The sequence below is a fragment of the Schistocerca piceifrons genome, chromosome 7 (genome assembly GCF_021461385.2).
Source record: "Schistocerca piceifrons isolate TAMUIC-IGC-003096 chromosome 7, iqSchPice1.1, whole genome shotgun sequence".
Taxonomy (NCBI): Eukaryota; Metazoa; Arthropoda; class Insecta; order Orthoptera; family Acrididae; genus Schistocerca; species Schistocerca piceifrons.
Genome location: NC_060144.1, coordinates 436599475 through 436625926, shown reverse-complemented (window position 1 = coordinate 436625926; position 26452 = coordinate 436599475). Strand labels below are relative to the sequence as shown.

General features: G+C 43.9%; 1 non-coding gene across 1 annotated transcript; it reads left to right on the top strand.

Moving 5' to 3' along the window:
* Positions 1 to 21715: 21715 nt before the first annotated feature.
* On the top strand, positions 21716 to 21788 carry Trnaa-agc. Its single transcript has one exon. It is a non-coding gene; the product is annotated as a tRNA-Ala (tRNA).
* Positions 21789 to 26452: the final 4664 nt, after the last annotated feature.

Below are 26452 nucleotides of genomic sequence, written 5' to 3'. Positions count from 1 at the left end.
AAAATAGCCTACTTCACATAACCACTTTTCGGCCAGATTCGACGAAGGTGCAGCTACTGTAGGTATGTTAGCACATTTAAACACGCTTGTGCTTCAAGCCGAAGATGCACGAACTGCTCCTTCTGAATATCTTTAAACTAATGCCAATTAAATGTGTTATCAATGCGACGCCTGAAGTGACTGAATGATTGCTTAATTTTGAGAGGACAGTATGATGGAGTGCTAGCTCTGAGGTGTACGTTATAAAATATTAATAAATTAACAACAGAGAGTTGGTGCGCTGGCACCTGTGGCTGCCATAGACATTAACGTCCTACTAAACTGGCGCAGTTCCTCATGGAATTTGTACTCATTGGGCAATCTGCTGTCTGCCTGTTACTCAACAGCTTACGTCACACAACACCTAACGTAATCTCAACTAAAGCATAAAGTGAAGTTTGAGGAGGGATTGTATGGCTTCTAAGGCCAGTTCTGTCACAGTGCTGGTGAATCAGTCTACCAGTACCAGGTTAAACATGCGCCACATAATATAGAGCAACAATTACAACGGAAGGCCGATATGACCGAGCGGTTTTAGGCGTTTCAGTCCGGAACCGCGCTGCTGCTACGGTCGCTGGTTCAAATCCTGCCTCGAGCATGGATGTGTGTGATGTCCTTGCGCTAGTTGGGTTTAAGTAGTTAAGTCTAGGGGACTGATGACGTCAGATGTTAAGACGCATTGTGCTTAGAGCCATTTTTGAACAGTTACAGTCCCATTGGCGAAATGGTCTAGTTACTGAAGAGTAATTCTTTACAGACGAATGGAAAAACTGGTCGAAGCCGACCTCGGGGAAGATCAGTTTGGATTCCGCAGAAATGTTGGAACACGTGAGGGAATACTGACCCTACGACTTATCTTAGAAGAAAGATTAAAGAAAGGCAAACCTAAGTTTCTAGCATTGTAGACTTAGAGAAAGCTTTTGACAATGTTGACTGGAATACTCTCTTTCAAATTCTGAAGGTGGCAGGGGTAAAATACAGGGAGCGAAAGGCTATTTACAATTTGTACAAAAACCAGATGGCAGTTATAAGAGTCGAGAGACATGAAAGGGAAGCAGTGGTTGGGAACGGAATGAGACAGGGTTGTAGCCTCTCCCCGATGTTATTCAATCTGTATATTGAGCAAGCCGTAAAGGAAACAAAAGAAAAATTTGGAGTAGGAATTAAAATCCATGGAGAAGAAATAAAAAATTTGAGGTTCGCCGATGACATTGTAATTTTGTCAGAGACAGCAAAGGACTTGGAAGAGCAGCTGAATGGAATGGAGAGTGTCTTTGATGAGGGATATAATATGAACATCAACAAAAGCAAAACTAGAATAATGGAATGTAGTCGAATTAAATCTGGTGATGCTGCAGGAATTAGCTTAGGAAATGAGACGCTTAAAATAGTAAATGAGTTTTGCTATTTGGGGAGCAAAATAACTGATGATGGTCGAAGTAGAGAGGATATAAAATGTAGACTGGCAATGGCAAGGAAAGCGTTTCTTAAGAAGAGAAATTTGTTAACATCTAGTATAGATGTAAGTGTCAGGAAGTCGTTTCTGAAAGTATTTGTATGGAGTGTGGCCATGTATGGAAGTGAAACGTGGACGATAAATAGTTTAGACAAGAAGAGAATAGAAACTTTCGAAATGTGGTGCTACAGAAGAATGCTGAAGATTGGATGGGTAGATCACATAACTAATGAGGAGGTATTGAACAGAATTGGAGAGAAGAGAAATTTGTGGCACAACTTGACTAGAAGAAGGGATCGGTTGGTAGGGCATATTCTGAGGTATCAAGAGATCACCAATTTAGTATTGGAGTGCAGCGTGGGGGGTAAAAATCGCAGAAGGAGACCAAGAGATGAATACACTAAACAGATTCGGAAGGATGTAGGTTGCAGTAGGTACTGGGAGATGAAGAACCTTGCACAGGATAGAGTAGCATGGAGAGCTGCATCAAACCAGTCTCTGGACTGAAGATCACAACAACAAACTGAAGAGTAGTAAAACTGTATCTATTTATCTCACATAAAATCCTAACAAGTTTTGATCTTACGTTAAGTCAGTCGTCAAAGTCATCTGTCCAAACATTTAGTGAGCCAACGGCGCCGAAACGGAGGATGAAAGACAAAAGTCGAAACATTAAACGGCTTTCTCCGAATTGCTCTACTTAGGAAGATCGTTTGAAGTTCTCCTTTCACTCGTCGTTCGAATGCCAAAATCATACAATTCGAAATAAGTGACGTCGCTCAATAGAGGAAAGGCAATTAGACTTTTACTACTCGACGAGGGGCGTTCAATCAGTAATGCAGCACATTACTTTTCTAGACCTTTATCGGTTGAAAAAACGTGGAATTTGTTGTCTAACGTAGTGGAATTTCCTGTTCAGCCCTATAGTTCCATGATGTTCCGATAGGTGGTGGCACTATACGTATCCGTCAATAAGGCGTCTGTAAAGAAGGTGCGTTCCAATCAGAAAGCTGTCATTGAGTTTCTGTTGGCGGAAACCAGAGCATCGCCGATATTCATAGGCGCCTGCAGAATGTCTGGCAGTGAACAAAAGCACGTTGAGTCGTTGGGCGAGGCGTTCGTGATCATCGCAAGAAGATCGTGCAAACCTATCCCATCTCCCGCATGCTGCCCGCGCACAGCTGTGACTCCAGCTATGTGGTACCCTCCGGAAATTTAACAAACGACTCCAGCGTGTTAGTCGCCACAAAAATGCAAACTAACTCACATAAGTCTGTGCATCCAATAGAAGTTCACTAAACTTCGTTGGACTGTTGTTCCTCATCCATCCTAAGCCCAGATCTCGCACCTTCCGACTGCCATCTGTTTGGCCCAACGAAAGATGCATTCCGCAGGAAGTAGTTCGTTGATGATGGGGAAATTATTGATGCAGCAAGTCGTTGACTCCTACGTCGACCAGCAAGCTGGTAACATGCGTGTTTACAGGTCCTCCAAGTTAGGTGGCGTAAGGCCGTCGCACTGTACGGAGATAAAGTTGAAAAATAGGGTTTCGTGGCCAAAAGATTTGGGAATAATATGGTGCATTGGAAACCTGGATGAAAACAACGAGCTTTCAGAAAGAAGTGTTGCTTTTCTTACCGAATGCCTCTCGTACAATCAGTTTGCGAAAGAGGTCGTTCATCTTCTGGAAACAGTCGATCGTCCGTCACTGTGGTTTGAAGCTTCCCCATGGACTGAAAGTAATGCGGCTCAGTCCCGATTTCAAGTGTCGTCGAAAAGACTCAAACAACTTTTGACCTATGTCGCTGAAGTCCGTCTGTTGTAAAATTTTGGAACTCGTTTTATGCTAGCGTATCATAACTTTTCTAGCCACTGAAAATCTCTTAAAGAATTAATATAGATTACACAAGAACTCGCCCTGTCCTTCGACGAGACCCACATACTGTGCCTGTGCCCAGGTTGAGACAGACGTCTGGAAGGCGTTCAAAACAGTTCCGCACTGGTGCCTAATGAATAGAATATGGGCTTACGTAATATCACACCAGCTTTGTAACTGTGTAGCGTGTGTGTTGGTTGGGAGGCTGTAGCTATGGCTGAGATCTGTTATCATCTCTCTTCTTAAGAGTCCGAATTAACTATACCAACTATCGTTATTCCCTAGCGGATGATCCACCTGCTGGTCTTCTGTACCAGTCGTCGGACTTCGTTTCTTATAGCAGGTGTAACGTCGCCCAGTGAAGACGTGATTCGAGGGACAGCCTCGAAACTACAGACCAATGAAATTGAGTGTCTGTATATATATGTGGTGTCTGTTCTTCGCGAAATGACCGAAAAAACAGACGCAACATGTGTGTAGCTAAGGCGAAGACTGATGTCTTCAGTACGGATGCACATCAGGGTCGAACTCTTATAGGAATCGGCGAAAGGACGCGAGACTAGTGGGCAAGGGGCGCTACGTTAGTAGTGTGTGGATAAGTTGAGAATTTGGCTCAAAATGGTTCAAATGGCTCTGAGCACTATGGGACTTAACATCTGAGGTCATCAGTCCCCTAGAACTGAGAACTACTTAAACCTAACTAACCTAACGACATCACACACATCCATGCCCGAGGCAGGATTCGAACCTGCGACCGTAGCGGTCGCGCGGTTCCAGACTGAAGCGCCTAGAACCGCTCGGCTACACCGGTCGACTGAGAATTTGGGACTTGCGGGAGGTGTGCTACGGTAGTCGTGCAGCTGTGCTGACCACTGTGTCCGGATGGCGTAGTGGTCCAGAGCATATGCCTAGTAAACAAGGGGCGGGTTCGAAACCCGGTCCGGCACATGTTTTCATCTTCCCCATGCCCACTCGGGGCCAATGTCTGTCATTCCTTTCCGCCTTATAGTCAGTATCGTCTGACTGTGCATCTCTTCAGAAATGAACACACAAATGAGAAGTAGACCTGCCACAAATTTCCAACCGCAAGACGAGCAATGGACTTGCTGTAGAACAAGTCAGAAGAACAGAAGTTCACGTAAACTATAATGTCTCCAATACGAAGACCAGGCCCTAGAGAAGGCGCAAAATTAATTCACACTAATCATTATAACAAAGAAGCTAGTCTTGGGTCAAGAATGCGATCACAGTATCAGGGGTTGGACCATACAACTTAACACACTACATGTAGATTTGCAGGACCGATAGCTCGCAGTACAAATACGAGGGTGAGTCAAATGAAAACCTTAAATTTGTAATAAGAAATCGAAATTTCGCGCCGTTATCCTGTAAGTTGGTAAGCGTGCTACAAACAGCGTGCAGAATGGCCTGTACGTTGCAGCATAGTGCAGAGGCAGAAATACCGTGGCAGTATCAGTATAAAAATGGCCGCCCCACTTGCAACTTGCACCAGGGAAGAACAGCGTTCTGTTATTCGGTTTTTGCGTAGTGGAGGTGTGAAACCTATTGAAAGGTTTTGTACGGTGATGAATGTCTGTCAGAGCAGCAAGTCTACGAATGGAGTAGGAAGTTCGCAAATGGTGTGACTTCAGTGGAAGATGCTCCTCGTCCAGGTCAGGCACGAGTTGTGACTCCACAGAACATTGCAGCAGTCGAAGCCATAGTGAAGGAAAACCGCCGAGTGACACTGAATGACATTTCAGCATGTTTACAGATTAGTCATGGGTCAGCACACAACATTTTGCATGATGTGCTCCAGTTTCACAAAGTGTCTGCAAGATGGGTGCCACAGCAGCTGACTCCTGAAATGAGAGAACGACGTATTGATGCTTGTGAAGAACTTCTTCTGCGCTTTGAACGAGAAGGTGATAGCTTCCTTGCAAGAGTCGTTGCTGGGGACGAAACCTGGGTTCACTTCCACCAACCGGAAACGAATAGAGCGAGCAAGGAATGGCGCCATTCCTCATCACCAAAACCAAAGAAGTTTCGAGCAGAACCATCAGCAGGGAAGGTTATGCTGACTCTCTTTTGGGACGAAAAAGGCGTCATTTTGGAGCATTACATGCCTAGAGGGACCACTGTCACCAGTGCATCATACACAGATCTGCAGCCTGCAATCAAATCAAAGCGACGTGGATTGCTGTCAGCAGGTGTCCTTTTGCAACAATCACAGACCTGCATATTGAGTGCCTTCCTTATCCACCATACTCACCAGACCTTGCCCCGAGTGATTTCCATATGTTTGGACCACTCAAAGACGCAATGGGAGGAAAGAAGTTACGTTCTGATGAAGAGGTACGCCACGCGGTGCATGAGTCGTTGCGCGGACTACCAAAAGAATTTTTTTCTAAAGGAATTTATGCACTCTGTAAGCGCTGGAGAACTTGCAAATGGCTCTGAGCACTACGGGACTTAACTTCTAAGGTCATCAGTCCCCTAGAACTTAGAACTACTTAAACCTAACTAACCTAAGGACATCACACACATCCATGCCCGAGGCAGGATTCGAACCTGCGACCGTAGCGGTCGCGCGGTTCCAGACGGAGAACTTGCATTGAGCGTGGGGGAGATTAAGTTGAAAAGTGATACAGATTTGTACCACTCCTGCACAATAAATAATATTTGAACAAATATTTAAGGTTTTCATTTGACTCACCCTCGTAAAACGACAGCAGAGACGCAACCTTCGCAGTTGTAGCTTGCCTCGTAATTGCAAACCACTCACAAGCAGCTCGTGGACGGCTAACACAACGCTGCTCCCAAAGTAATGGAAGACAACACTTGCCACAAAATGGCGGAAACTGCTACACTATGAACCTCGCGATGTCGACACCTTTAGTAGCTGCGGCGGAATGGTGTGCAGAGGCGCTCTCCGGTCTATTTAAAGACTCGGTCGACGAACTACAGTGCACCTCCGCGGTATACGTAATGGTTGTTATAGCCAACCTAACAAAAGTTGGTAAGTCGCTGCGGCTCGTCTGCTTGCATGTATTTCGTTCGAAGTCGCGCGGTGTGGCTGGGTGACAGTTCGGCGGTGAAGGTGAGCGAAGCGAAGGGAAGCTGGCGGAGTGGCAGTAAGGCGAGTGCACCGAGCCTGGTTTAGGGGTAGTGAATACCTCTGAAACAACCCGTTTCCGGTTATATCGGTTTTTTCCACGCAAGCTTAACCTTAGTGTTAAAACCGCTCGAACCTACCGTTTCTGAAATAACCGATTTTCGGTTCTTTTTATTCCTATTGTTTCCTATTGCAAACGTAGAAACCGAACAAAGATTGAAGAATTTTGACTCTCTCAGTTTCAAGACGCATAGAAACAAAATACAAAATTAAATTGACCAATAAAAGAAAACGTAGTCCGTCCATCGTTCGCTACTTTCCTCGAAAAGTGGTAAACGGTTGAATACTAAAGAAAATCGCAAACCTTCTCCCACTGAGACTAATTATTTTAAACTCTGCTCAAAAATCTTGTTGTAATCGGGGATCGGATCACTAGTTGGACGCTACGAATAGTCAGTGGTACAGGGTGATAACGGAGGCTTGAAGAACTCTGTTTTTCGTGTACATTTGTCGGTTTTCAAACAGATAAGGCAAATTATCTAGACAGCGGATCAGATACTTCCTACTTTCGTTGTATACTGTGAATGTTTTATGTTTATGAATTATTACTGTTACAACAATTTCTCTCCTCTTTTGTTGTTTCATAGAAATGCAGACAAAGCATTAATCTTTAAAGCGAGTGAAGCATTGTACTTATTTGCCACGTCACTTCGTAAAAATATTTCCAGCCTAGGATTGGTGCCACTCTGCAAGACAATGGACGTCTGGAAACGATAGCGAGAAACATACCGTGTAGATCAGGTTGGGGCAATTCTTGCAAACTTCAAGTACACACGTAGCTGAAGCCACGACACACGGCAACAGCGACATATTGTCTCAGCAATGCTGTACCAGTTCTTACGCCGTGTGTTTGTTGCTCGTTTCTGTCGGCAGTGTTATTGAAATAGCACAGATCGCTTTCCCATTTTCTATAATAACGCAATATTTCAAACCATTGCAGATTGTACGAATAACAGTTACTACTTTTTTAAAAAAGGTTTATTTAAAAATGAAAAATTTTAGCGTTGCTGCAATAGCTGATTGATATTCGGTTTTTGTACTCGGTTAGTAGTAAAAAGCACCTGTTATACCCGAAGCCAAATAAATACCGACAAATACCGGTTATACAGAACTAAAAGACGGTATCGGTTTTATCCGGTCGCTTTTTCCTATCCCTAGTCTGGCTAGATCGCTATCGGCGCGTTATACGCCGGTGGTGGCTCCGCGGGCCGTGGGGCCTGGTAGCATTATGCAGCGGAGACTGTCCTGGCGATAGTGCTTTATTTTGGTTGCACGTTGCCGGCGGGCAGAACTGCTTTTGGGGGCCTTACTTTTGTCCATTAAACCCATACTTTCGGAAAACGAAGCCTATCTTCTAGAAGCGAAAGGGTTACTTTCCCGAACTCTGGATCCAAGCGCTATAATTGTTCCTGCTGTATGCGCATAAGCGTATTACCAGCATGGCTGAGGGCTGCCTTGAGCATGTATTTTAAAAGACTGCTTTTAACTACTTCGACTCTGGCTATGCGCAGTGTGGCGTGGTTAAACTTGTATGTGAGCGATTTGATTTAAATTCATGTAATTTTTTTGTACTGAAATTGATGGTTGTCTTGGTGTGCTCTAGTATTCCCCCCGTGGACTGCTAAGTATCAGCTACGGTTACGTCACTGGACGGTTGTTGTGTTGGGTGGATATGAGCTGTTATTTACTCATGGGCTCGCTTCTGGAACTGTAGTAAACTGTACGATACTGATATTTAAAATGGCTTGTTTTTAAGTTTTGGAATTTTGCGTGTAGCGTGCTGCGCAGCGTCCTAGTTAACACGCTATTGTATTTATATATTTAAGATTTCTGTAAATGTCTTGTGCTGTCTAGTCAGCGGATTAATTGCACCTTATTGCGTTTGTGAGCTCGTTTATGTTATTTAGTGTTGGGTTGGTTGGGTTGTTTGGGGAAAGAGACCAAACAGCGAGGTCATCGGTCTCATCGGATTAGGGAAGGAAGTCGGCCGTGCCCTTTCAAAGGACTCATCCTGGCATTTGCCTGGAGCGATATAGGGACATCATGGAAAACGTAAATGAGGATGGCCGGACGCAGGATTGAACCGTCGTCCTCCCGAATGCGAGTCCAGTGTACTAACCACTGCGGCACCTCGCTCTATTTAGGTTGCAAGACAGTAAGCTCCAGGTATTTCGAACGATTGCTTAAATTTCTGTCAGTCCCGAGCATAGTGGCTTGGTGTAGGGTTTTGCTGATGAAAATTTAATATTTATTCTGTAGTTCAAATTTGACCTACCCCTTTGTGCCCTTAACACGAGTTTTTCCATGTACCTTGTGTATCTCATGTCTGCTCCCAGTCTAGTTGTACGTACTTATTTCTGCGGCACGACTTTGCTTGCGTTAATCGTCCACGCTTGGCTCGCAGAGAGGGTCGCGCTACACAGTCCGCACACCTGCAGTCCGCAAGGGACACATAGACATCGCGCCACACACCTTCTTGCGTTTGATCATCCCTCTGGCTCCGCCTCTATATTTTGTCTGTTGCAAATAGTTCAAACAAGAACACAACTAATGGGCAAAGTTAAGCTCTTCTTCACTGTGGTTTGAAACTGGGCCGGAGCCTTTAATATTTCATATAATAACAACACTTCAGTTTTCATGTTCCCTGAAGTTGGTTACTACACTACTGGCCATTAAAACTGCTACACCACGAAGATGACGTGCTACAGACGCGAAAATTAACCGACAGGAAGAAGATGCTGTGATATGCAAATGATTAGCTTTTCAGAGCATTCACACAAGATTGGCGCCGGTGGCGACACCTAGTACGTGCTGACATGAGGAAAGTTTCAACCGATTTCTCATACACATACAGCAGGTGACGGGCGTTGCCTGGTGAAACGTTCTTGCGATGCCTCGTGTAAGGAGGACAAATGCGTACCATCACGTTTCAGATTTTGATAAAGGTCGGATTGTAGCCTATCGCGATTGCGGTTTATCGTATCGCGACATTGCTGCTCGCGTTGGTCGAGATCCAATGACTGTTAGCAGAATATGGAATCGGTGGGTTCAGGAGGGTAATACGGAACGCCGTGCTGGATCCCAACGGCCTCGTATCACTAGCAGTCGAAATGACAGGCATCTTATCCGCATGACTGTAACGGATCGTGCAGCCACGTCTCGATCCCTGAGTCAACAGATGGGGACGTTTGCAAGACAACAACCATCTGCACAAACAGTTCGACGACGATTGCAGCAGCATGGAGTATCAGCCCGGAGAGCATGGCTGCGGTTGCCCTTGACGCTGCATCACAGACACGAGCGCCTGCGATGGTGTACTCAACGACGAACCTGGGTGCACGAATGCCAAAACGTCATTTTTCGGATGAATCCAGGTTCTGTTTACAGCATCATGATGGTCGCATCCCTGTTTGGCGACATCGCGGTGAACTAACACTGGAAGCGTGTATTCGTTATCGCCATAATGGCGTATCACCTGGCGTGATGTTACGGGGTGCCATTGGTTACACGTCTCGGTAACCTCTTGTTCGCATTGACGGCACTTTGAACAGTGGACGTTACATTTCAGATGTTTTACAACCCTTCATTCGATCCCCGCGAAACCCTACAGTTCAGCAGGATAACGCACGACCACATGTTGCAGGTCCTGTACAGGACTTTCTGGATACGGAAAATGTTCGACTGCTGCCCTGGCCAGCACATTCTCCAGATCTCTCACTAATTGAAAACGTCTGGTCAATGGTGGTCGAGCAACTGGCTCGTCACAATACGCCAGTCACTACTCTTGATGAACTGTGGTATCGTGTTGAAACTGCGTGGGCAGCTTTACCTGTACACGCCATCCAAGCTCTGTTTGACTCAATGCCCAGGCGTATCAAGGCCGTTATTACGGCCAGAGGTGGTTGTTCTGGACACTGATTTCTCAGGATCTATGAACCCAAATTGCGTGAAAATGTAATCACATGTCAGTTCTAGCATAATATATTTGTCCAATGAATACTCGTTTATCATCTGCATTTCTTCTTGGTGTAGCAATTTTAATGGCCAGTAGTGTATATTGTCTCTCGCTCTCGTATCTGGTCTGTTACCGTGTTGCCTAATAGCTGTATGAACGTAGCCTTTCCCTGATAATGCGTTGTTCTGGCTCATGCTTCTCTAAAGTAATATTGTTGGCCAAATGTTAATTATTCTTCTAAATTTGGTCAAGTTAATTTCTTTAGTGTACAAGTTTTTATTTGTCTACTTGTGCCTCAAGGGTTGGTTCCCCATGGTAAATGAATCTATTTTTTTTTTTTAAGAAAGAAAATTTGAATGTACAGTTTGATTCTAGGAATTAACCAACAAACCAATGATCCCTTCAGCACGGATGCACACCAGGCTCGGACTCTTACTGGAAATGCCGCGAATAATAAGGATAATGAGCAAGGGCCACTACATTCCAAGTGGTTGGTTGATTTGGTGGAAGAGACCAAACAGCGAGGTCACCGGTCTCATTGGATCAGGGAAGGGCGAGGAAGGAAGTCTGCCGTGCCCTTTCAAAGGAACCATACCGGCATTTGCCTGGAGCGATTTACGGAAATCACGGAAAACCTAAATCAGGATGACCGGACGCGGGATTGAACCGTCGTCCTCCCGAATACGAGTCCAGTGTGCTAACAACTGCTCCACCTCTCTCGGTCACATTCGTATTGTGTGGATAGGTTGAGAGTTTCGATCTGGCGGGACGCGTGCTACGGTAGTCAACGCAGTTGTGGTGACCGCTGTGTCTGGATGGTGCAGTGTTCAGCGCATCTGCCGAGCAAGCAGGAGATCCGTGTTCGAATCCCGGTGTGGCGCAAATGTTGATTTAAATCAGTGCCCACTCGCAGCCAATGTCTGCAATTCCTTTATGTCTTAAATACTGGATTAATTGATGACTTGAGTAACCTTCTTTATTTGATTAATTGTTTAAATTGGTTGTGTTTATAGTAAATATAAATTGTGTCTGAAATTTAACGGCGAATACTTTTGAACAACCTTGTGGTCAATCTCTTCCACATAAGTAATTTTCCTAGAAATACCTTTGGACTGTAATAAACGCATTCCAGTTGGAAGTCTAAACCTTCCTGTTGTTCTGGCCCAATGGAGCGGCCGAGTTCTTGCCCGGACTGGCCGGAACTGGTGTAAATTCCCAGAACGCAGGAGACTTCGTATATCTTCGCCTCCGCGTTGGTTTAACGACAATTCGAAACAACGGCCAAGGAACCAAGCTAGATTTCGCCATCTTGAGCTTTTTCTGTATTAAATAAAAAGGAAACGACAAGATTATCCTAATCCTCCAACCGGTGATCCTATATGTAGACAATACCTCGGTAGAGTCTGCGGATCTGGAAAAATTAGTTTAGAAGTATTAACTGAGTACTTAAGATCGACGACTTGTTAATTAATTAACCGACCGGTCTCTGTTTGGCATCAATTTACTCGTAACTTTATAGGGAGTCCGAACCTGTGATGAAAATTAAAGGATTACTTTTATTACTCTCTCCTCCTTTTTAGTGGGTACTGGTCTGGGACAGAAGCTGTGACCTCTCCACGCCCGTTATGTACCTGACAGTCACTGTGTCATAAATGGACTGAACAGCTCCTAACAAAGTAGACATAGCATGTTCTTAACCGAGCGCAATCTTCAGTTGTAAAACTAACTTCGGGCGTAAAAATGCTGTGGGACCATTACTGTTCAAAATAGATTATAAATGAACTCTTGGGTAACGCCGGAAGCTCCATACGGATGTTCGCGAATGATGCTGTTTCACAGAGAGTAGCGTCGCAACGCTATAAAATAATAGATAAATGCAGAAACACTCGCAGATCGTCGACGTCAGTCACGTGGAGTTGACTCTCAACTTAAACAAATCTAACGTACTGGCAATAAATAGGCAGTGCAGAACAATCACTGGAAACAGTCACATCCTCTCGCAGCCTCAGATTGTGCGTGTGGAGAGATATATAGTAGAAATACCGCAAAATCTAATCTTAGGAAAGACAGATGCGAGACTGGCGGCGAGACTGTAATAACGTCGATTAAAATTTAACCGCCGTTACATCGACACTTAAGTCTTTTCAACGCAGAATTCGACTACACCAACCTTGTTTAAAATTAAACAACTGAGTCAATCGAGGCTATAGTTGCCCGAGGACGTAGGCTAGTTTATCTAGTATTGATCGCGTTTAAAATAAATACGATATTAAGATGGCTGCGGGTTTCGGTGTTTTAGATGGCATAGCAGATGAAGAAATGTTATATCTCGAGCATGTAAATAGTCGCCGCAAGCGTATTGGTGTACTTGTAGGAAAGGTAATTCTTTTCGGGAAATTTGAAGAGAGATTTTGTCTTTCAAAAGAAGCATAATGGTCGTTATTAGGTCCATCGATTACAATTTGCAATTTCCTACTTAACGTAATAACCTTGCCTGGCTCGTGAACAGACTGCCAATGACATTTAGGGCATATGCAAATGATGCATTTAATGTCGTTATTGCTAATGTTCGGTATAACAGCGCAAAGAATTATCAGTGGTGTATCAGGGGTCATAGCAGCAGTGTCTCCACAACACATGAAGTTTCCTTCGCGAGCTGAAGCCCACTCCGTGATGGATGGTTTCAACATACTGGATGGATTTCCTGGAGTCATTGCTACAGGAGATTGTACTCACCTATGGATTTAGTCTCCCTGGGGACGTAATGGGGAACGTTTCCGCAACAGAAAATCACATTTTTCACTAAACTGCCGGACAATCAGCGACCGCAATTTAATAATGCAGGACATCGTGGCTCGGCGGCCTGACTGCGAGCACTCGTGAAAATCTAGTCACTAATGTATTTACTAATGTATCTGTTACTTTATAACACCACTTCATACAAATATTCAGTACAGTTAGCTGAAATCAAATTATGCAAAAGTTGTGGGAATGGTTGATTCCACTTCAAATACGTTCGCCATTTATATGAGGGTTGGAACTTAAATAGTTGCAACTATTTATTCACAACCGATACAAGAAAGTTACATGTTTGCACCTGTTATTATCCTTCGAAGTATTCACCAGCGTTGTGTAGAACCCGTTGCCAGCGATGTGTAAGGCGTAGTATATCGATAGCAAAGCCTGTCCTGTTGATGGTGCGAATGGAGCTGTCTACTGCCTGTCGAATCTCTAAGCGACTGCCACAAATTGGTTCCTTCATCTTCGGAATCAAATCACAGTCACAAGGACTTAAGTCTGGGGAGTATGATGGACGGTACAGTACTTCCCAGTACGATCGACCGAACAGAGCAGCCACAGCTTGCGCTGTATGCATCCGCACATTGTCGTGCAAAATGATGGGTGAGTTGCACAGAAAGTGTCGCCACTTCTTTCGCAAAGCTGGTCGCAGGTGGTGCTCCAAATATGAACAGTAATACTGTGCATTGACGGTCTGCCGTGGAGGAACGTAATGCGTTAGGATAACACCATCACAGTCGTACACGAGAATCACCATAACTTTAGACCGCTCCATTCCCACCATCAACAGAACAGGCTCTGCTACGCCTTACAAATCGCTGGCAACGGGTTCGCCGGCGGCGGTGGCCGAGCGGTTCTAGGTGCTTCAGTCCGGAACCGCGCCACTGCTACGGTCGCAGGTTCGAATCCTGACTCGGGCATGGATGTGTGTGACGTCCTTAGGTCAGTAGGTTTAAGTAGTTCTAAGTTCTAGGGGACTGATGACCTCAGATGTTAAGTCCCACTGTGCTCAGAGCCATTTGAACCATTTTTTTTTTTTTTTTTTTTTTTTTTGGCAACGAGTTCTACACAACGCTGGTGACTACTTTGAAAGACAGTAACAGGTGCAAACATGTAACTCTTCTGTATCGGTTCTGAATAAATAGTTGCCACTATTTAAGTTCCAACCCTCTTAAGTGATTAATACTGTATTTGTGTCAAATACCTTTGATCAAAGCAGAACAGCGTACCACAAAACATCGATCCGTCAGCTTTTTTGCGTTCTAAAATTTTAGAGTTTCAGCCGATCACCTCTAAAAGTATATCAGTTTAAATTCTGAGAAATTCGACGGACTCTTCTTGCTCCCCATGCAGAAGTAACAATACCAGCGTTATGATAACAAACTGAAAAGTGTGTCTATGTACCACAGAGAGCTATTATTACTATATTTCCATGTATAATGGGGATTTTCCTTTGTAACACACAGAGTTAACAGCAGTCAGATTCCCAGTTAGCTGTACGTGTATCGCCAACCCGTGCTTAGCGTTGGTGCAGTACAAAGACAACTTAACGTGAATAAGCTTTAACCATAAAACAACAATATGGTAATTGTGAGTCCACCTTGATGCAAAACACTTTTTGTTATATGTTTGCTTATTTATTTCCCAAACTACACTCATGCTCATAAATTAAGGATAATTGCAGAATGCGGTGCCACACAACGTGGCACTACACAAAACTGGCGCTAATAGCATAGGCACATAGTGAACACACACGACACAGACCTGTAAGTCAACGGTGTTGGTTATAAGTGAGAAAACTGTCGCGAAACACATGTGCGCATATACCGCGACACCAACATGGGATATGATCACCATGCACACGCACACAGGCCGCACAACGGGTTGGCATACTCTGGATCACGTAGTCGAGCAGATGCTGGGGTATAGCCTCCCATTCTTGCATCTGTGCCTGTCGGAGCTCCTGAAGTGCTCTAGGGGTTTGAAGACGTACAGTGATACGTCGACCGAGAGCATCCCAGACGTGCTCGATGGGGTTTAGGTCTGGAGAACAGGCAGGCCACTCCATTCCCCTGATATCTTCTGTTTCAAGGTACTCCTCCACGATGGCAGCTCGGTGGGGCCGTGCGTTATCATCCATCAAGATAAAGGAGGGACCCACTGCACTCCTGAAAAGGCAGACATACTGGTGCAAAATGACGTCCCGATACACATGACCTGTTTTTCGTGTACATCACGTAAAGATACTGAGTTTATTTAAGCGCATGGTGTAAAAAAAATTATGTAGTGCCTGAAGATACTAGAAGGATTTCTGTGAGAAGACTTTTACACCTAGTTATGCTGAATGATTGTGATGCCAGTTGAGAAACAATTTAATCAAGCTGCAGTCATCAGTACGTGTTCAGCTCTTTTCGCCAAGGTTTTCCAATGCACTGAAGTATGTCTTGTATAAATCAGGGTATTAATAGGGTCGCCCGCCACAATTTTCGAATTCTGCTGATTTTTATTTTATATTGTGTTGTTTTTCGTGTATATCACGTAAAGATACTGAGTTCATTTAAGCGCATGGTGTAAAAAAACTTATGTTCTAAGCGTTTCTTTGCAGATGATCATTACGGAAATGGTTATGTATCATAACAATGAAACACTTATTATTTTCAATTAACGAAATACTCATATGTGAAATAGTAAACTAAAATACAAAAAAATGGGACGTAAAACAATTTAAAGCACTAAACAGAAATACGTAAAATAAATAATCCCAATAAAAATGAACGTTTAGATATTTTAATTACGTATGTTGTCCGCCCCGATAGCTGAGTGTTCAGCGTGACGGATTGCCGTCCTACGGGCCTAGGTTCGATTCCCGGCTGGGTTGGGGATTTTCTCCGCTCAGGGACTGGGTGTTGTGCTGTCTTCATCATCATTTCATCCCTATCCGGCACGCAGGTCGCCCAATGTGGCGTCGAATGTAATAAGACCTGCACCAAGGCGGCCGGACCTGCTCCGCAAGGGGCCTCCCAGCCAATGACGCCAAACGCTCGTTTCATTTCATTACTCCGACAGCACGGTATGTACTGTTTACTGTCGAAAAGTGCTACTTTAGAAACCAGCTTAATTACACATGGATGGATGTGACGTTAAAGGTTCTTTAACTTATGTTGTAACAAAAGATTTAGTTTTTCAAAATTAATTAATAGTAGCAGGGTATTTTGCAAAATTTCAAATCATAACAAAAGTTTTCAAGAACGATTACTGCATTTCAACTTTTATGTGAAACACATGTTTTATACACCCTGATTTCGAAGATGTTCCCTCCCAACCTAACATGGCAAATTACCTTTCGGGATGTGTTTTACCCCTTAAAAGTGAAACAGAGCAAAAAGAAAAAATACGTTTTGGATTATTTTGGCAGTTCTACATATCCGACGAGTTTCATCAACATAGTCTATTTACATCTGTGACATCTCATTGTAAGTATTCTGGCTTTACGCCACACCGTGAGTCATAATTTAATTTCAGTGCAGAGTTAAATTTGCTGCTATGGCTGTGCATGTCAGAGATGATAGCTGGTCAGTACTGCTGTCGGAAAGTTTCAGTCGGTAGGAGACTTCTCCCTTGAGCTATGGAAATTTCTCTATAAAATTGACCCCAATATGCATAACTTTATATAATAATAATAACCTTATTAAAAATCACTCCTTACTCTTACACACTTTTCATAATTATAATTTTACTTATTAAAAAAGTAAATTTCAGAAAATAAAGAGTCAGTCAAATTAATTTGATGAATGTCGACAGAGATGGCCGATCTCTGACGGAAAAACGCCCTGCAAACTTTTAGGAGCAGTTATCCATCCGTCTAGCTAGGTGCTCAGTGGCGTCAACATGGAGCTCGTTATCAAACAAACGAGTTATAGTTTTGTAGTTAAAAATGAAATTAATGTTAAAAGTCCGCCTAGCAGCATTTGATGTGCTTTTCAACTGGTCTGGAGAAAAGGTAACAATGTTAGGTTTAATAGTTGCGGCGCTCGGAATTGTGATTAGACATCGTGATCGTAACATACTTGCGGAGTTTACTGACTTCCAAGCAGTGTTATTATACAATTTCGCTAGGTATGACCGTTTCTTTATTTCACACAACTGAGCAAAGCCGGCCGGTGTGGCAGTGCGGTTCTAGGCGCTACAGTCTGGAACCGCGTGACCGCTACGGTCGCAGGTTCGAATCCTGCCTTGGGCGTGGATATGTGTGATGTCCTTAGGTTAGTTAGTTCTAAGTTCTAGGGGACTGATGACCACAGATGTTAAGTCCCATAGTGCTCAGAGCCATTTGAACCATTTGAACTGAGCAAATAAATAAGGTGGCGTCAGTGTTTCTCAAATAAAAGACTTTGAAGGCTACTGTAGTGACAATAACAGCGATCGCACCTTCACTGTTCAGAACAGCTGTGTTAAAAGCCGCGACCGGCGGGCACAGCGAGACACCTTTACAAGACACGAGATAAGTACACCTCTCTTCCAACTATGAGCGACCCACCGAGTGCAGACTGTTAGGATTTACTCTGACATTTTATCCCTCGTAGCCCTCCATTTAGAACTTCACAGAGGGAACGAGTATGTTGACACATTCAAATTCAATAATGAACCATGGCAAGGGGATTCCATTCTTCTTATAAGTCCAGGAGTCGCTACAATATCCTCCGCCACACACCAATCGATTACCGTGGTCATAGAGTAAAAACGTTCGTATTCGTGCTAGTGACTAAACGGTCAAGCGATAGCTTAGCTACAAGACATTAAAAATTGGGAAAACGGAAAGTTGAAACTTTCGTGGTTCTATGTACTTATGTTTTCTACATTTCTACCATAATTTAATAAAACTGTCGTGTTTTACTTGCCTATTGAGAACCGACACTGCCTCTACAACTTGATGAGGCTGATAACTTATTTGCATTAATAATCTTTCTTACAGCCCTGAAATGAGTCAACAGTTCATTTATTTAATTTTTCATATTATTTTATTTGGTTTCAGGTGGACTCCATTTCATCAGATACAACTACTGCATATAACAGTACAAACAGCACGTTGGTCTGACTTCATAACAAAAAATAAACTTGATTAAATAAGATAAGGTATACATTAGTCTGACTGCATTATTACAATAAAAGCCACGAAATTTTATCATAAAATCCAATTACATGCACATATTATGACATATTAAAAATGTTTTTAAATCTTAAAGTTCCGTTTTACAAAGACAAACGAAATGACAAGTACATTTGGCAACGGATCTATTTAGGAAACTGAGAGCTCCCTAAGAAAAAATAGTCCTTAATATTTAAAATATTGTTTAGTGTAATTGTTCTTGGATGCTGATATTTATCACATTCTATAAAAACAATATACGCAACTGAATCAGTCTTTACACCAATCCTGCATCTCATAGAAGCGTGGTGCGATAAACTTACTTCATACACTGAAAGAAAGAGCATGTATGTAGAAGGTGCGTGGGATGGTACTTACATGTATGGCTCTGAGCACTACGGGACTTAACATCTATGGTCATCAGTCCCCTAGAACTTAGAACTACTTAAACCTAACTAACCTAAGGACATCACACAACACCCAGTCATCACGAGGCAGAGAAAGTACTTACATGTAGCTCAGTGTATTACCAAAAGGAGAAACCGTGACAGTGGGAAAAGGTAATCCGAGGATTACAGATTATGCAGTGGGCGTATGAAATTAATAAACGGCTTTCAAATTATTTTTCACGATCCAGTCACATTAATGTGACCACCTCGCAGACGGCAGGTGGACGAATTAACAGTGGGGGATATATAAGGTGTCGGAAGGGGCGAACAGTCGTTGTCGTGATGAGGTAACGAAGTGATTTACTAAAGCCCAAAAGAGCATCATCATTGGCTTCCGGACCAAGGATGGATGCACTTTCGTAACGATGAAGTTTGTAAAGTGTTCACGTGCCGTGCATGGCAAAATGGTGCAATCCAAAACCAGGGAACATACACTCATGCTCATAAATTAAGGATAATTGCAGAATGTGGTGCCACACAACGGGGCACTACACAAAACCGGCGCTAATAGCATAGGCATATAGTGAACACACACGACACAAATCTGTAAGTCAACGGTATATGAGGTGATAAGTTGAGAAAGCCGTCCCGAAACACACGTGCTACAAAACGCCGCTGTTTCCTGCGCATGCACCCTGACATCAATATGGGATATGATCACCATGAACACGTACACAGGCCGCACAACGGGTTGGCATACTCCGGATCAGGTGGTCGGGCTGATGCTGGGGTATAGCCTCCCATTCTTGGACCAGTGCCTGTCGGAGCTCATCAAGTGTTCCAGGGGTTTGAAGACGTGCAGCGATACGTCGACCGAGAGCATCCCAGACGTGCTAGGTCTGGAGAACAGGCAGGCCACTCCGTTCCCCTGATATCTTCTGTTTCAAGGTACTCCACCACAATGGCAGCTCGGTGGGGCCGTGCGTTATCATCCATCAGGAGGAAGGTGGGACCCACTGCACCCCTGAAAAGGCAGACATACTGTTGCAAAATGACGTCCCGATACACCTGACCTATTACAGTTCCTCTGTCAAAGACATGTATGCACCACTCATAATTCCAACCCACACCATCAAACCACGACCTCCATACAGGTCCCTTTCAAGGACATTAAGGGGTTGGTATCTGCTTCCTGGTTCACGCCAGATGAAAACCCGGCGAGAATCACTGTTCAGACTATACCTGGACTCGTCTGTGAATATAACCTGAGACCACTGTTGCAATGTCCATGTACCGTGTTCTTGACACCAGGCTTTACGGGCTCTCCTGTGACCAGGGGCCAGTGGAATGCTCCTTGCAGGTCTAAGAGCGAATAAACCAAGTCTGTTCAGTCGTCTGTAGACTGTGTGTCTGGAGACAACTGTCCCAGTGGCTGCGGTAAGGTCTCGAGCAAGGCTACCTGCAGTACTCCGTGGCCGTCTGCGGGCACTGATGGTGAGATATCGGTCTTCTTGTGGTCTCGTAGACTGAGGATTGTCCCGTACTGTAGCGCGTGGACACGTTTCCTGTCTGCTGGAATCGTTGCCATAATCTTGAGATCACACTTGGTGGCACACGGAGGGCTCGTGCTACGACGTGCTGTGTTTGACCAGCCTCCAGTCGCCCTAGTATTCTACCCTTCATAACGTCATCAATATGTGTTCTTTGGGCCATTTTCAATACACAGTCACCATTAGCACGTCTGAAACCGACTGCACACTTGCTCGCTGCACCGTACTCTGCCATGCACCAACACACCTCTGCGTATGTGGACTGTTGCCAGCGCCACAGTGCGACGACCGCAGGTCAAATGCACCGCGCGGTCATACCCCGAGGTGAACCGCCCACCAGAGCGTTGTTTCACCATGTATCAGCATTATCCTTAATTTATGAGCATGAGTGTAGATGATAGGGCTGAACGACGGCTGCGGTGATGTGTGCGGGCGAATTGACGTGAAACTGCTGTGAACATACTGCCCAGATGAACCAAGATGTTACCAGTAGTGTCTCCTCAACGACTGTTGAGCGAACGTTATTGCGTATGGGCCTCAACAGCAGACGTCTGCTTCACGCACCTATGATGGAAATGAAATGAGGGTTTGGCGTCATTGGCCGGGAGGCCCGTTACGAGGCAGGTCCGGCCGCCTTGGTGCAGGTCTTATTACATTCGACGCCACATTGGGCGACCTGCGCGCCGAATGGGGATGAAATGATGATGAAGACAACGCAACAACCAGTCGCTGAGCGGAGAAAATCCTCGACGCAGCCGGGAATCGAACCCGGGCCCATAGGAAGGCAATCCGTCACGCTGAATACTCAGCTATCGGGGGGGGACGCACCTCTGATGACTGCCGTTCTTCGGCGACGAATGCTGGAATTTGCAAAGTGGCGACAGGGAGCCTTTTCAGATGAATCACCTTTTATACTACATCATACAGATGGCCAATGGCGTGAGACTTCTGAGCTCAAAAACACTATAACTATTGTCGTAAGCGTCAAGGCCAGAGGAGGGAGTTTTACAGTCCGGGGAACGTTTTCTAGGCATTCCCTGGGCATTCTGGAAGGCACACTGCACCAACCCAAGTATGCATCTGTCCTCGGCGACCAGAATCAGGCTTTTGACAGGACACATTAACGCGACTGGGCAGTCTATATTGAGACGAACATAAACGCAATTTAAATGTCAACATGCACATGGTTGAATACTAAATGCTAACAGTGAATGATCCGATATCGGAGAGCCCTGGCAGTGGAGACAATGTATAGGAGAAAAATGAATTGAAGTTTCTATTGGGGAGGGCATTCAGCTTAAATAGTTCGTGCAGGAATGTTGACCATTTTGCTGTGGTAGTGTAATGGTTAGCATTTCTGCCTAGCAAGCAAGAAGAATCGGGTTCGAGTCCCGGCCGCAGCACAAATTTTAATTCTTTTCGTCTGCTTCGATCAAAATCGTACAATGTTTACAAAAAAGCACTGAAAGACACACTTGGAACGGTCACAAGAAAATGTCAAGAATGAATAGTGGAACTAAGGACGTCCATGTGGAGCAGAACACTCGTCGAAATACCGATTGGTAGCTATAAACGCTGGGCGCGTGGTTTCATTTTTAACGGGTAGCACAGATCACAGGAATGCTCAAAAGGCTTTCGCGAAATATGTACAAGAAAAACAGAGATTTTACTAACCGCAGTTTGCGGTACAGCTCATGTAGAAGGGATCCTTTCTGTCTCGTGGACATCACACAATTATCTGTTCACAGCAAAATTGTATCTCTGTCTCCTCGCGAACGGAAGACATCGTTAGCTGCTCTGGTCAACCTAACAAAGAAACACGCGTTCTTGGTCCAAAAAGACTTTCTTGACTCAGTAATATCGATACTGACTCCGTATGTTTGCTTCAGTAGGAACTTCGTCTGCTGAAGACACCCGAAGCACTCCAAGAGTGAAGAAAGTTAGTATGGTGAATTTCAAGTGCTGTACATGGCGAAAACATAGCCGACCTTCAGCGCTCATAATTGGAAATGAAGACGAATGGAAGGCAAAATTTTACATAGTAATGTAAATTCGATTCGAATAAACAGTCTTTGACAACTAACAGATGGTGCCACAGAATGCCGAGAATATCTTACATTCAGTCCGTATCATCTTAATTTTGTAAATCGAACTGATGATGGAGATGTAATCCTCAGAAACGCGAAGTGGGAATATAAATAAAGTGACTGCTTACAAACACTGGTTTATTTCAGTTAATGCGTGCAAAACATTTTAAGTTAAAATTTCTATCATGTACTCCGTAATTTGGCGGTGTACACCCCAACTTAAGTTCGTTTCTATTTGTTTTCAGCCACCCTTGTTTCACGCACGTGAAATTTTCGACGCGCTGCCAGTTTACAAATGTTTAGCAGCAAAAAGTTTCAGAAATCTAAACCGAATTTCCTGCATGAGGACTTTAGACCTGGAATGTGCTCATGATGCCGTACTCCGAATATTAATGTTTCACGTTCTCCTTGGCGAAACAGAGCTAGATAGCGCAGTGGAAGGACAACGTGGGTTGAAATCTCCGTCTCGCTATCTGCATTGTTTTTTGTGGTTTCCCTAAATAGCTTAAGGCAACCAGGCAATGGCTCTTTTGAAAATAACACGTCCAAATTCCTCCCCAGCCCACGGCGATGCGAGCTGCTTCTGTTCAGTTGATAATTATGTCTTCGTCAAGGGAACGCTAAACCCTAATCTTCCTTCCTTTCCATTAGTTCGTGACATGCAGATAACGACCCAGTATAAACAAGATTTACTGCACTTGAATCAAGATTAACTTACGTTTTATTCAAAAGCATTCTGCATTCGAGAAGGTATTAACGATTTATCTGCTGTTATTGGCATAGCTTCCATCTGAGGTAAATTCAAATGGCTCCAAGCACTATGGGACTTAACATCTGAGGTTATCAGTTCCCTAGACTTAGAACTACGTAAACATAACTAACCTAAGGACATCACACACATCCATGCCCGAGGCAGGATTCGAACCTGCGACCGTAGCAGCAGCGCGGTTCCAGACTGAAGCACCTAGAACCGCTCGGCCACACCAGCTGGCCCATCTAGTGTAGCCCAACTGTTTTTCTTCTATCCGTCAGCAAACCAGTATCTCTGTCATATTGCCAACTATGTGCGTGCCACCCAGATCCCTGGCGTTTAACAGGAACTGTATCCGCAGTATCGAATATGAACGACCTTCGGCTGTGTATTAGAGTGACAACAACGAAAATTTGTGCCAGACCGAAACTCGAAACCGTATTTCCCGCTTTACGCGAGCGGCCGTCTTAAACACTTCGGCTATCCGTGCACGAACCAAGGAAACACCGAAACTTCCATATGTTGCTCTCCTTATATCACAACCTGCAATTGTTCATTATATGTATTCCCGTCCAGGAAAGATATTTTTCGTAAGAGTCGAGGGCGTGGTATTAGTGAATAAATACGAAAAAGCAGTGCATGCATTGTTAAGAAGTACGAAGCAAAGTTCCTTTAGATATGCATACATGCCATTTCGTGCCATCTCTTTTTCTAACTTGAACCCTGTTATATCTCGCTATTCTCCTGAGGAGTCAACTTCTCTACATTTCCTTGCTCCTGTACTGCTGCCACACATTTCTGTTAGAGATTATTACACATCCGAGAAGAACGTAGTAAGAGACTTACTTCATACAGTTTTACTAAGCATCACATTACTAAAATACCATGTATTCGTTATGGTATCAATTATTATTATCACTGTTATTGTAATTACGTAATAATAACGATTTCGTGTGATTCATTGGCCTTAGAACTGGACACCAATTCGACGAGTTAGGTGTTCCTAACCTACCCCCATTATCCAAGAAGGGAAAGGGTAGTAGATGAGCAGAGCCAGTACAGGCTGAGATAACAATCTTACCTCAAGGTCACTCCCAGTGTCAGGTTGCATCTGACGCAATTGGGTGAATTATACAGGGTGTTCCGAAACTATTCGTTCAGATAAATGCAGGAAGGCCGCGAGGAATAGCTGCACGGTTTGAGGCGCCATGTCACGGATTGCGCGGTCCCTCCCGCTGGAGGTTCAAGTCCTCCCTCAGGCGTGTGTGTGTGTGTGTTTGTGTGTGTGTGTGTAGGTGGGTGGGTGGGTGTGTGTGTGTGTGTGTGTGTGTGTGGGTGTGTGTCTCGTTCTTAGCATCAGTTAATTTATGTCTATGGACTGATGACCTCAGTAGTTTGGTCCCTTAGGAATTCACACACATTTGAACAGGAAGTAGAGAACATCAAAACAAATGCAGTGGTCAAAACAAATGTTGCATACTACCTGATTGTCAACACTACACATAACACAGAAACAAAGCCGATTTTATTCTGTCAGGCTTGGTCATAACGCAACAAGAGTAAAGAAGATAAACACAGGGGCTGATCCTGGTGGAGGTTCGAGTCCTCCCTCGGGCGTGGGTGTGTGTATTTGTCCTTACGATAATTTAGGTTAAGTAGTGTGTAAGCTTAGGGACTGATGACCTTAGCAGTTAAGTCCCATAAGATTTCGCACACATTTGAACATTTTTTGATAAACACATTTCCACTTGACAAATACGAACAAATAAATACAAATAAAATATTACAAAAGATTCCATTGCAAGCACTACAGTATATTCTCCCTGTCGCCTTGCATAACACATCGTTTACGAACTACTCGCGTATTTTCTATTCCTTCATTTTTTACTGTTTTCCTGTCTGTAAATCCAAAACATCGTTTTCTTCAAATCTCATATGATATAAATACCAAAGTTTCCTTCATGAAGATGTTTTTGGACTGTGCAACTGTTTGTGTAAATATTCTGCAATACTGTGTACATAATGTAATGGGCACTTCAGCAAAGCCTAATAGATGGGTCTTAGTTGTACTTCATTTACTTGACTACTTTGTATTTTCAAAAACCCATTGAGCTCTCATCCTTTTAATATCGTTTTTTATAATTAACTGTTTTTAATTCGATTATTTCTGTTGTAATGTCTGAAATGAGCATATGTCACTGTCCGTGCCCGACAGGCGGCGCAACTTGTTTTCGTAGCAGCAATGTAAGCCACTGGGCCCTCAGTCTGGTGTTGTTTCTTGCAAGGTGTACGTACCAAAGAATGGAACGTTTTTAATTTTTTAATTTTTGCCTTGAGCATGCCTGTTCTAAACTTTGACTATTGCCTTCTCGCAGCGTGAGTTTACGCAAGTATCCTTTTACGTTATGACATTTTTCATCTTGGTTAATGTTTCTGTCAAACTTATTTATTCTATGTATTATTTTATAGGGCTTCTAAATTGTCATCCTGATGAAGACATTCTTAGAGGCGTCGAAACCTAGGTAAATGTATTAAACAATTATTTGCAATCCGCTCGCTGTGTTATTTCTGCATTGAAAGTCAGTTATGTTTAAAACTGTTTATGAACTAACTGGCCCTCCCACTTCTGTGAGGGTTCTTAACTGATCCTGTCACTAGAAATTTGTTCCACATTCTAAAGGCATCACTTTGACTTAAAGTTACATTCGCTGCAACATCGACCAACCTCATGCCCTGCTCCATTAGAGTGACTACACGGAGCCTCTGATTGTACTTTACTGCTGTCGAAACCATCACGAAAGAATACATATCTCTTAACGACACACACCTCAATTGTTGCAGTGTTTACAGGTGTCACGGCTACCATAGACTGTACATACCGCCCCATCAAGGTGGAAACAGGGCTTTTCCGCTTGAATTACATTGCAAACCATTATATCGACGTCATGACATATTGCTGCGTGCCAGCGTTCAGTATTAAAGTTTCGGCAGTACACATCATTTATTTTGACCACTGTATATTCATTTATGGCACATATGGTCCCTGACGGCAGTTTCTGTCGCCAGGGACGATTTACACAAGAAGAAGATGAGCATGCTAATTAGAACAGTGGTATTCACCGGAACTGCTCGAATGCACGGCCACTGGCCTGTATGCACGCAGTACATCGTCGGACTAACGATTTTCCGTTCGAAGATTCCTGACCCATCCGCGACGTTAATTCTAGCG